The sequence below is a fragment of the Protopterus annectens genome, chromosome 8.part0, assembly GCF_019279795.1.
Source record: "Protopterus annectens isolate FY-2018-M chromosome 8.part0, PAN1.0, whole genome shotgun sequence".
Classification (NCBI taxonomy): domain Eukaryota; kingdom Metazoa; phylum Chordata; order Ceratodontiformes; family Protopteridae; genus Protopterus; species Protopterus annectens.
The window spans coordinates 424,976,565-424,989,170 of NC_056741.1; the positions used below are offsets into that span (position 1 = coordinate 424,976,565).

Sequence of the window (12,606 nt, forward strand, 5' to 3'; positions counted from 1 at the left end):
TCAGGGGTTTCGATGTTGGGATCATACATACTTTAGGTATCACTGAGTCTCTCGTGTGAGGTCTGGCTAGAGGGATCATGAGAATTAAAGGTACCATGAATTCTAGTATCCTGAGGAACTCCCTTGCTGAAGTCTTGGAAAGCATGGAAAAACGCATCTAGAGATCTAGATGTTGATCTATTTATCCTGAAAAAAAAAGTTTGAACTGAATTGATACCCTAGGAATACAATCCCATAGGAAGGTGTCAAACAAGACTTTTGAATGTTCTCCTGGAAACCTATGTTACAAAGGAGATCTCTTACGTAAGCAATAGATTCCTTGATGCTTTGAAAAGACTCTGCAAAGATAAAATGAAGCAAGCAGAAACTTTATCATGTGAGCTTGAGAATTTAGAATCCTAAAAATAAGTACTGCAAAGGAATACATTCTTTCCCCAAATCTACCAAAGGCTTTCCCATCCTTACCATAAGGGAGGGATTAGCATTTATTAAATGCTTAGATGCAGAAGGATTGGCCAAGAAAATCACCACAGAGTCAGATCTTGGATTAGAAAACAAAAATGTGTAAAACTCAGGAACTTTACACAATCTATTGGCCTTTGTAGGGGCTGTATAATGGCTGTCAAGACATGCTGGAGGCTGTAATAAAAGCATCCTCCAAAGCTGGAAGGACAGGAGAAACAGAAGTAAGTTGAGTAAATTCTGGTTATAATATTTTTTCAAATAAACTGGAATGTCATTATGTTCCCACTTAAACAACTAGTTCATCCTAGACATGGTTTCAAAAAAAGAAAATTATTCCAAGGGACAATCAGAAAAATGCTGTCCTCCGAATCAGTTACCTGGGGAAAAAAACAGAAACTGTTCCCCTTACAATCATTTTCCTGTTGACCACACTGGGAATTTTCAGAAAATACTTTTTCCTCTAACCAATAAATCCAGAATGAGAAAAAGGATTAACAGCCTGGACTATACCCTGACCTAACCTCAATAAATCATCCCTGTCTAAAGTAAGAAGAGATAAAAAGAAGCAGAAAGTTAAACATTTACCAATAATTTCCTTAAAAGCAAATTGACCCCTGTCATGAGAATCCAAGGGAACAGGCATCCCAGTCAGATAGGCAGAGAAGTATTCCCTCCAAAACCAGCAAGACTTATTCTCCCATATCCAACAAGGACACTATAACAGACGTGTCTAAACTCCAAGTCCATGGTAACTGAATGGACTACACCACAAGAAACCAAGGAAGAGAAGTGGTCCAAGGAACCAGAAATGACCAATGCAGAGTCACCCATCTGCAGCTAAGGCAAAGTAGTAGTTTGCTGAAAGGGTAAATGTTGTCTGGAAACTTTCTTCTTTTTATAGATGAAAGAAGAACTACAGAAATGGTAAATTGCTCACGGTATGGGTAAAACTGACAGCAACAACTGGTAAAAAGTTAAGTATCAAAAAAGTAGTGTTTTTACTTCAAAAACACCATGAGCAGTACCACATACACTTACCCAGGCTCATGAATACAATTTATAAAACTTCTCTCACAAAAATTAAAGTAAATGTTAAAATAACAGTTTACACTCAAATATAAGAATCAGTCTTCCATGAAACAGTTTTACACAAAAAGTACAGTTTTAGTCAAAAAAAATTCCCCTTGAAGGGAACTTCTCTGCCCAGCAATGAAGAAATGCTAGCCAACTTTTGATCCTCAGAAACCTACATGAGGAACACTCTTTGGCAGAAGGAAAGTTCTGAAGGGCTTGGCACACAAACCACTGATTTTATTCAGCTCTACTTGAGCTCTAAAGAGTCTGGGCACATGGAAAGTGCCCTTAAGTTTTGGAAGCTGCCTGAACATTACATCCTAGGCAGGATATAATCCATATAACTAAGGCTAATGCAGCAGTGATCACATGAACATTGTGAGGTATGGATCCTTTTATCCATTACAGCATTATTCACCGACATCTGTTTTATCAGTTAAATATTAGCTACAACTTTATTATTTAAAAATGCAAGTTTTAAGTTAAGTTATCTGAATGCTGAAGACCATAAGGTATGAATCAGTTTATCTATTACAGTGTCAACTAACCTCAACATAAAGCTGCAAACCTGTTTTACTCCCATCCATTAAAAATGTACCATGCATGTTGACCGCAAATAAATTAAGCCTCAACTGTCCTCCACACCCCAGTGCCTCCAGAGAGGAGGTATACCCTCTAGCAAAACCAAGGCCAAAATACCCACTATTAATGGAAAATGCAGTCCTTCATGGTATTGTATTTGGTGCCCAGATTTGGCGTACTCTGCCCAACACCCACTACAAGTCTACCCATGATAAGCCTCCTTTGATTTCACAATCAAAGCCCATCCAAAGACTCCCCATGGAGCTGCCAGCACTATACAACCTGTTCTGCAAAATAAACAAGGCCCACTTATGGCTCTTATTAATGGTTTTCCATTATCAAAGACACCACCCTTCCTTTCAACAGGTTTCTTTTTAGCCTTCCACCTTCCCAACACTCTTCCTACATTTAAGAAAACATGGACTCAGTTTCTCATATCTGTCTTGGTTTTTGAAGGGTATGTGTAACCACCAAATTGTTAAAGTAAATACTTTGGTTATCTGATTGATGTCTTTAAATTCACTGCTGCAGTATTCTTAACATATGGGGATTTGCTGCCGTGGAAGCCCGACATCCGGCCAGTCTACCAAAGACTCCTGTTGCTTTACAGGTACAACAAACATCACCCAAACATATGCCCTGGCATAGTGTAGGGCATAAAGGTGATGTTCAGGCCTACCACAGACAGAACTTATTTGCCACCATTCCAAATGTTTCTTTTACCATCTGTTTACCTGTGTCCATTTTCTGTGAGTTGAACGCATTTTTGTTCTCCAGTCATTACATACGCCTGTTTCTTGACTTCTTTGCAGATGTTCAGGGGGAACCACAGTTGATTTTTTCTGAGGGGCCTAGGGGAGTTCCTCTGTTTTCAGTTGAGGAAGAAGTTCCTACTACAGTTTTCTACTGTCGACTTGGGTCTGAGCCTTCTCAGCTTTTTGGAGGGGACATTCTCTTAAAAAAGAAACAAAAACGTAAACATGTTTCTTCTGCTCCTAGGGATCCACAGAGTAACTGGCAGGCCATTATTCAGGGGTTATTTACTGCTTTAATGTCCTTAAAGCCTCCTCAAGGGGTTTTGATTTCTGCCACTCCTTGGTCCTCTACTCCTCTTAAAAAGTCTAGAGAACAGGATTCTGAGGACGAGTCAGATTCTGAGGATGAATCCCTGACTTATTCTACTCAAATTCCTTTTCCTTTGGACTATGGGTCAGAGGAGGAGGAATCCATTAGTCTGAGGTGTTCCTTTTGAGGAAATTTCCTTTGGGGACACACACTCTAGGGAGATGGATTTTTTTTTTTAAGTGGGATTGTGCTCAGGCCTCTGATATCCATAAGAGGTACTAAGAGTTGCTGCAGTTAAAATTTCCTAAGCCTGTGGCTATTCCTCCTGTTCTGGCTGTTTTGCTGGATAATTTTTCCACTGCCTCTCTCAAAAACCCTTTTTCTCTGCCCCCTGCTCCGAAGAAACTTGACAGGTTTTACAGGGTGCCTGAGGATTGTTATTTTTTATAAAAATGACCTGCTGCTGACCCCTCGGTAGTGTCTGTAGCCTCTGATAAGCCGTCTCAATTGCTTCCTTCGCCCAAGTTATTGTCTTCTGACAAGGACAGCAGAGCTATGGAAAGGCTGGGTAGGAAGGTTTACACTTCTGCTGCCTAGCCTTTAGGGCTATTAATTATCAGACCCATATGTCTAGGCATGTGTTTACTCTTCTTTCTCAGGCCTATCAACTTATTTCTGATTATTCAAACACTGAGGGTAAAACTTCAGTTCTTTCCTTGCTAGGGACTTCCTCTCAAGTAATTCTTCATGCTATTAAATGTAGTTATGATGCGGCAGATGCCTCTTTTAGGGCTGCTGTTTTTGGTTCAGTGATGAGGATGTATTTTTGGCTTGGGCTTCAACCTCTACCTAATGATATTAAGGCTAAGTTGTTGGATAGACCTTTGGATTCTAAGCTTTTGTTTAGGAAGCTGCTGCTGGTTTGTTTACTTCCCTTCTAGATAAGGGTAAGGCCTTACAGGAGCTTAAACATGAGTTTGTTTCTCCTGTGCCTGAATTTCAGAGAAACTATGCTGCTAAGCCTGCCTTTGCTCACAGGCAATCCCACCCTTCTACTAAAAGTAAAGTGGTAAACAGGGTCCTTCTGCTCAGGCTCCTCAGTTTTCAGGGACTCCGAAGCCTTCGTTTCTAGACAAACCAGGTGCTGTATGGCTATCCATCCCTTCACAGTCACATTCCACTTTCTCTGTCTTTTTCACTCCCTTCCTGTTTGACTTCAGATCACTCAGGATTCTTGGGTTCTGTCAATCATTCATCATGGGTACGTCATAGTGTGGAAATCCCATCTCTCCTTTTATTGGCATTACTCAACCTCCTTGGGAACAACTTACCTTTTCCCCAGAGGTTCTTCAAAATCTCTTGCTCAGGGTACTATTCAAGAGGTGCCTGTGTCCCAAAGGGGGGAAAAGATTCTACTTCAGACTGTTTATAGTGCCCAGGAAAGAGGGCACTTGGAGACCTGTTCTAGACCTCTCTCATCTAAACACTTTTAAAAGTAACCTTCCTTTTGGATGTTGTCCCTTCAGATTCTGTTTCCTCTCTTGCTCCCTCAGGCCTATATGGTGGCTCTGGATCTTAAGGCTGCTTATCTCCATATTCTGATCCATCTTCTTTTAAGGAAGGCTTTGCATTTCTCTGTTTCTTCCTGTCATTTTCAGTTCTCTGTTCTGCCTTTTGCCTTTCTACTGCCCAAATGGGGTTCACCAAATAACTTGCTGCTGTAATTGCTTTTTACAGGCTTTAAGGGATCCCAATAATTCCTTATTTTAATGACCTGCTGATTCAGGCATCCTCTTCAGAGACCCCTTTGCAAAATCTTCATTTTGCCGTTTCCCTTTTTCAGAGTCTGGGGTTCACTATACATTTCAAAAAGTCTTCTCTGACTCCTTCTCAAGATCATGCTTTCCTGGGTTGCAGGATTCAGACAGTGCCAATGCTTGCTCCCCTGCCCCCTCCAAAGGCCTCAACTCTCATTTCTCTTTCACACTCTTCTTTCTCTGGCTTCCATTACCACCAGGGAGTTTCTGAGATCTCTGGGTCCCATGGCATCCACCATTCTGATTCTTCCTCTGGTGAAACTTCACATGAGAAAGTTTCAGTGGTTTCTAAAGTCAATGTGACTTCAAAGTACACATCCTCCAGACTTTGTAGTTCCTCTTCTTCCCTGTCTCAGAGAAGAACTTCACTGCTGGATTCAACACTTGTCTCTGAATTCAGGAATCGCTCTTCATCCCCCTCTTCCCTCTCAGGAATTGTTGACAGACGCTTCAGACATGGGATGGGGGGTGCATTTGGCTCCCTAAAAGTTCAGAGGGTGTGGTGATCTCATCAGCAGGAGCAGCACATCAATGTCAAAGAGATGACAGCTCTTTTGCTAGCTCTTCAGGCCTTTCATCCTATTTTATCTGCAGGGCCTCTCGATGTTTTCACAGATATGGTATTCCACATGGTATTCCCAGCTGATGTCCATTATCCTTAGGGTGACTGTAAAATATCCCAAATAACTAAAACAATGAGTGAGAAGGTGGGTATAACAGCCCCGTGTTTCTTATGTTTAGTCAAACTCTCTGCTTGTGCTGTGCTGATGAGGTCATAACAAGGCCGAAATATGCATATCCACAACTAGTGGGGTTTGGCTTTACTGGCCTGAAATTGCCCATTAAAACGACAAAACAAGTCATGGGCATTCAGAATTGCCAATTAGCTGAAACACCTGGTGTTCATAAGGGTCATTTGCATATATCCTATGTGCCTCTGATTCAAGAAGTTTGAGAGGTCACTCATTGGAAGTTCCAGCTTGGCTGGAGTTTTCATTTAGTTTTTACTGATTGTTTTTGTATCCTTCTCACACCTGGAAAGTGTTTATTTAACAGTGGGTCTGAAAAGGGAGGGGCTGTAGGTATGCTGATGAAAGAAGACATGAAATGCTCTGCAAAATCACACAGGAGCATCTAGACATGCCTCCTCATGGATATGCCTGAACCTGCCACCCTTGAGGAACCTTCTGTTGCATTGGAGAAGAGCCTCATGGAGGAGTTCACAATCAATTGTAAGGTAGACAACTGAGGGAGCACCAGTGCTTGAATCCCTTCAGTCATGGTACCTTCCAAAGAGTTGGAAAATTTGTCGAGTAGATCCCTTTGCAACCTCATAAAATGGGATAGGTAATTCAGCAATCAAATAGCAAAAGTCGCTAAAGCATACACTCACTTCCCCAACCTTTCCATCCCCCTAGAATCTCTATTAGGTGAATGGACAGGTGAACTCTCCTCCATGAATTCCTTTTTCGTGGCCACTGCCACAACCATGGCATTAACCGGTACAGTCTTACTCTGAACTTCCTTTCTATTGTTGGTGCCATAAGTTTGTCTGGTCTCTAGTGGATGGGTTCAGTCGAGTCAGGTTTCTTCCAAGCCTTCTGATAAATTAGGGCCACCGATTCATAAGGTGGCAGAGCTGCCGAGGAGGTGGATGGGCCAGACCTGAAAGCTTCCAGATATAACAACTCCTCGGGAGAAGGGTTTTAGACCGACTAATCACCCTTTTGTTTTAGGAGTTCAAGGATTTCTCTAAAGGAGAAGTCATCGGGTGGTGATTTGTGGGCCCAGATTGGGCAGTCTGGAAACTTTGGACCAGTTGTCCTTGTGTAGTGGTGAGGCTCACGAGACAAAGTCAAAGGAACAGTTAAGGATGAAGCTGAGGAGGGAGGACCCACCTGATCTGAAGATTCAGAAAAAAAAAAACTCTCTTCACTACCTTGAAAACTGACCTCCCCAGTGAAGACGAGACCAACGGAGCAGAGCAAGAAGGTCCCTGGTCCGCTATCACCCCCCCAAGGCTGGCCCCTGAGGAGGATGCTGTAGTCGAACTATAAAACTCCGAAGCTCCAAGAGGGAGAGATAGCTTCGAAAGTCGACCGCACCCGCTCACACCTGACATGGGCCGTCCGGATCCAAAAAGGTGAGAGCTGACAAACTAAGAGTCATTGTTGGATCCGAGGAAACCAGCTTCCTCAAATCCAACCTACATGGGGCCAGCACACTCTGATCTGAAAACTCTGAAGCCAAGTGTCGGGTCAAAGGAGGAGGAGTGGACGATGTCAGAGGTCCCTGATCTAATGGGGTAGAGACTCTAAGGGCACTCCTCTGAAGCTGTTCCGCAACCAGGTCCTTCACCATCCTAACCACATCAGCTTCAGTAAGGCTTTTTGAAGAGTGTGAGGATACCAAGGGTGAAGGCCTAGACCACCTCTCCAGGAAGGGAGAGGGTATGCTAAAAGGCACCAGATCCATGGACAGTGAGTAGACAAGTCCTGGGAATAGGTATACTATCCAATGTAATTTTCTTTCAGGATCTGGTGAAATCATCTTTGTCAGATCCGAAGACTAGTGTGGAGCCTGGGAAGTCAGAATGAGACCTCAGAAGCTGGTTTTTCAATTTCACACAGGATGGTAGATCAACAGACCTGGATCTCTTCACATGATCCCTTGTCTTGAACCCTGAACTTTGAGTCTGAAAGGAAAAAGTGGAGGGTGAAGCCCCAGTGATGGCTTTAGAAAGAGTCGTAATTAGCAACCCTTTCAAAATCAGCTTGTTTTTCCTTTCTGTGAGGGCCCGAGGGTTAAACACCTCACAGATATTGCACTGTATACTTTGATGCTCCGGCCCTAAGCAGTAGAGACACAAAGCATGCCCATCTGAAAAGAGCATCTTGTGTCCACATCTAACACAATTCTTAAAACCCCTTTCCACCATGTTAAAGGTACTGAAAGGAAAGAAGTGAAAAGAAAAAGCAAATAAAACCACAGACAAAATACAGAAAGTTAAGAACTACTTATAAAGATGAGGAGAAACATGTGTGCGCATGCGTATAGATATATATATATATATATATATATATATATATATATATACACACATACATACATACATACACACACACACACACACACACACACACACACACACACACACACACACACACACACACACACACACACACACACACATGCATATTTACTAGGGCTGAGAGACAGAGAAGAAGCAAGTGTTTACAAAAAGATTACTTGTATTCTCAGCAACAGGAATAACAATTAAAGGATGGGACAGAAATCTAGAGTGAAAAGGAAAGGAAGGTTAAATGAAGAAATTCTAAATTTTAGAAGTTCTGAAAGTAAATCTTACTGTAGAGCTCGAGAGAAGTCAGCAACCACGTCTTGACCCTATGAGGAGCAAACAAGATCGGAGGGGAATAGGAGCGAGGCACTGTGTGTATAGAGAGGAGCTTGAGAGTTTGTAGGCTTCCACGAGCTGAAAAGAGTGGCTGAGTTGGATCCAAGGGCTGGATCTGAACCCATATGCTGATGATGAATGAAAACTGACATCAGACTATGGCATTTCCTGTGACCTTAACTTTTAACAGTTCACTATGCATTTCTTAGTGCAAAGATATAACTGAAAACTCTTTTAAATGCAATAATACATTATGATAAATAAAAATCATTTTTATATCTAGTAATATTTTAGTGAGGAACTGTACTGCTGTGCCCCTTCAAAAAGATGCATTCCAATTCCATTATATGCACTTTTCTCTTCATACACAATCTTGTGAAAAGTAGTTCAAAGACAGGTTATTACTTTTCAGCCTTATAAATTATTTTTCATTCTGTAAATATTGTGTTGTTTTGTTCAGTAGTGCTTGTGAGTCTGCCAGCACAGCTAGGTGGAATTTTATAAATAATTCTATGTCATTTGTGAATATTAATAGGATTCATATGCTTGTCTTACAAATGTAAAAAAATATATATGTTATGTGGATATTAAACTACTGGTGCAGAAGTGTGTGTTTAACTGTAGGTTATGCACTGAGCTTCAAGAATGTAATCACAGTGTACCCTACTGGAAAAGAACAGAAATATATATAAACTATATGCCTATGCAAATATAAGTTTTGATGGTAGAGGCTGGAACATACAGAGTTAACTTGCAAACCTTCAAGAAAAGCAGAGTTGTACGATTGTGTTTATCTCAGCAAGAAGACATGATGTCTACAGCTAGAAGTTCTTTCTATTGTCTGGAAACAGAAATAATTACAGGTTTCAAATGTAATAAGTGTTTTACGGCTTCCACTTCTAGGCAAACTTCTGACAGTTAAGTATTTCTGACACAGAGGTGCTAAATTTTAAGTTTCTGTTAGCCTGGGAACTGAAGGCAGATGCCAAAGAATGAGGTCATCCAGCTGGCTCAGAAGTAATGTTTTGATATTAATTTAAGAACTCTCTCTCAGAGAAATAATGTGCATTTTGTATTTGTCTTTGGACTGGAAAACATCCTTTCATCAGCACTTCTGCCTTGCTAATAGTAAGTAACCAGGGTACAGTGATTTCTCTTAGAGATAGATAAGAATATAGTAAAATTAGTTTAGATGTTTTTCTGTATTTATGCGAGATTGTGCTGCAACGTTGTTTTAAAATATTTCCTGTGATTCTGAACTCTGTTGTCACTGTACTGAGTATTGTCTTCTTCTTTTATTATGTATTATTAAGTATATTTAAAATGTTTACTTGTGGCTGGTTTGTTTAGAGATATTTAAGCTCTTAAAGTACTTGCATATTTAGTTGGTGACACTGTATAGGCCACTCCAATAGCCTTGCTGTTGGTCACACTTACCATTTGGATGACAGTAACATTACACAGTATAATTGGTCACCCTTTGAGAAGGGCTTTATAGTAGGGGATAAGCAAGGGTGGTCAGTGGCAGTAAGTACTACCTTATAGTTTGGGCAGAAGGGGGCGTAGCTAGTGAACCTGTGCCAGCCTTCCCCAGGAGTGTCTGTGTGTTTGCATATAAATCAAATCTCAAAGTGTGTGTGTGTGTGTGTGTGTGTGTGTGTGTGTGTGTGTGTGTGTGTGTCAGCTACTTGGGCAGGGACATGAAGCACTGGTTGGACAGAGAGGATGCTGGAGGTTTTGGCTTGACCACTCGGCTGAGATCTTAACTATAGTTATGCCAGTGGGGAGTCTTATTGGGGATTGGGAGAAACCAGCCCCAGACTGACTGTGATCTCTGTGTGCTCTTAAGGGAAGCTGCACTTTACTGTGCGTGTACTTGTCATCCTCCCAATGTGCACGTCCCTCACTGGTGCTAGTGGTGAGGAGTAAGGCTCTGCTCCTTGATTACTGGGCCAGTGCAGGGGCGTCACAAGAGGCAGAGAGGGAGATGGAGACTTGGACTTGGACACTATCAGATCAAATGGACCTGACGGATCCGATGGTTTGGAAAGTTTTTCAGGTGGTGTTGAACCTGCAACAGAAGAACGATTAAGAGATTTCCTGCCCTTTTCACTCCAGCTCAATGAATCTCCTTTGGCATTCTTAGGCTTCCTGGAAAGGGGAGCTCCCAACAGACACAGAAACAAAAGTACAGGCAGAAGAGGGTGAAGGCAAAAGACCCTTCAAAACCAACTTATTCCAGTGTTCAACAGGACACAATGGTTGAAATTCACACACATCTTAAAAGTCAGTCTCTAAATGTGAAGAACCCAAAATGCTATACACACTCCTGGTGGGCACCACAGTTTGGTATTTTGTGCCCACAGGAGGTGAATTTTTTAAAACCAGTCAGCTTATCTGACATTATTTCTATCTAAAAAGAAGAAAGGAACAGACACATGAGAAAAGGGAAATTACCAATGATGGTAAGAAAGAAATATTCCGGGAGGCCACGGTGGTGCAGCGGTTAGCATTGTCGCCTCACAGCAAGCGGTTCCCTGGTTCGATCCTTGGCTAGTGTGCCTTCTGTGCGGAGTCTGCATGTCCTCCCTGTGGTCACGTGGGTTTCCTCCGGGTAATCCGGTTTCCTCCCACATCCCAAAGACATGCTGTAGGTGGATTGGACACTCTAAATTGACCCTAGGTGTGAGTGCATGTGTGTGTGCCTTCTGTGGAAGGTTGGGCGCCGGGCTGGCAACTAGACCCCGTAAAACTCCACTGCCAATCATGAGCGGAAAGGTGATACACTGTGGCGACCCCTAACCGGGAAAAGCCGAAAGAAGAAGAAGAAGAAAGAAAGAAATATTCCCAACAATGGTAAAAATTAGAGTACAGGTACCAGATGGTGGAAGTGTAGAAGGCCCACTTCAAATGAGAATACATAAAATAAGCAATCTTTTTTTTTTGAATGTTGGAGAGGGGAGAAAGAACCACAAAAAGATGGAAAAATAAAGCAATACAAGTGTCACTTATCCAGGGCTGTAAATACACCCGAACTACAGAGACCACATCCATTCACTAAAGTAGCAAACGAGATCAGACGTTATTCTATTAGACAGGAGGTTTATGGGTAAGTGGAGGCACTCTAGCTATGGAGTTACAGGTCCAAGTCTTTAGAAGTGGCCAAGGTTGAATCAGCAACTCATCAGTTGAAGAATGGATGAAAAAAAAGCAGATCTTACAATACAATACAATAAATCAGTAACATATTAAAACCTTAAACAGCACAGTTAATAAAACGTACATGTACATAAGTTATTAATTTTCTGATACCCACTTCATCCTACTCAGGTCATAAAAGTGCTGGAGGCTACCTGGCAGTCAGCAAGAATAAAGTATAGAACCAATCCTGGATGGGATGCCAGTCACCTACATGACACACAAACACTCGTATGTACACCATATGCACACCTCTAGGTGATTCGGGTCTATATCACTTTGTCAAACAGTCTATTTATCAAATCTCTATTCATTAAATTCACTTTAGTGAAAGCTCAATTCAACGAACGATTGCTTCAGCAAATTTTTTCACAGGGAAAGGAAGAAGTTGGTCATCATCAGGAATTTGCCCTTTTCCCCACTGTAGTGTGATCTCGGAGTTGGTAAATTTAGTTTGGGGGGCGCGATTTAAAATTTTGTAGTGTTTGGCACAGTTGCTAGCTGGCCCACTCGTTTCATTCCCTGTGAAAAAATTTGCTGAAATAATCATTTGTTGAAGTGAGCTTGTTCGATGAATAGGAATTCGATAAATAGACTGTTCAATGAAGTGATATAGACCAGGCGATTCAATGGTCACCACTTCACAAATCGGTATGTCTCTGGAATATGTTCGGTATGTCTCTGGAATATGAAGGAAACCAGAAACCCCACAGGAAAGCCCATTCAGACATTGAAAGGATGTGCAATCTCCACAAGGAAGAGCACCAGCTTGGAAACTAACTGGAAAACCAGATTCTACAAGGCTGCACCACTGTGTGCCAAACTACCTGTATATAATGTTCTTGACAAATGTTGTTCCTGTTTATATGTATGTCTGATAAGACATTGTATCACTGCAGCTAAAGCAAGCATTACTTGACAAAATGTTTACCTAAAAGGTAAATAAGCAAAAAGGTCTGACCATGCCTTGGTGTTAGTTGTAAACTGTAT

At 41.7% G+C, this 12,606-nt stretch overlaps 1 protein-coding gene across 2 annotated transcripts in view; it reads right to left on the reverse strand.

Moving 5' to 3' along the window:
• The window catches only part of RIIAD1 (regulatory subunit of type II PKA R-subunit domain containing 1), a 308,698-nt gene that overhangs the window by 223,676 nt on the left and 72,416 nt on the right, over positions 1–12,606 (reverse strand). The window lies entirely within an intron of this gene.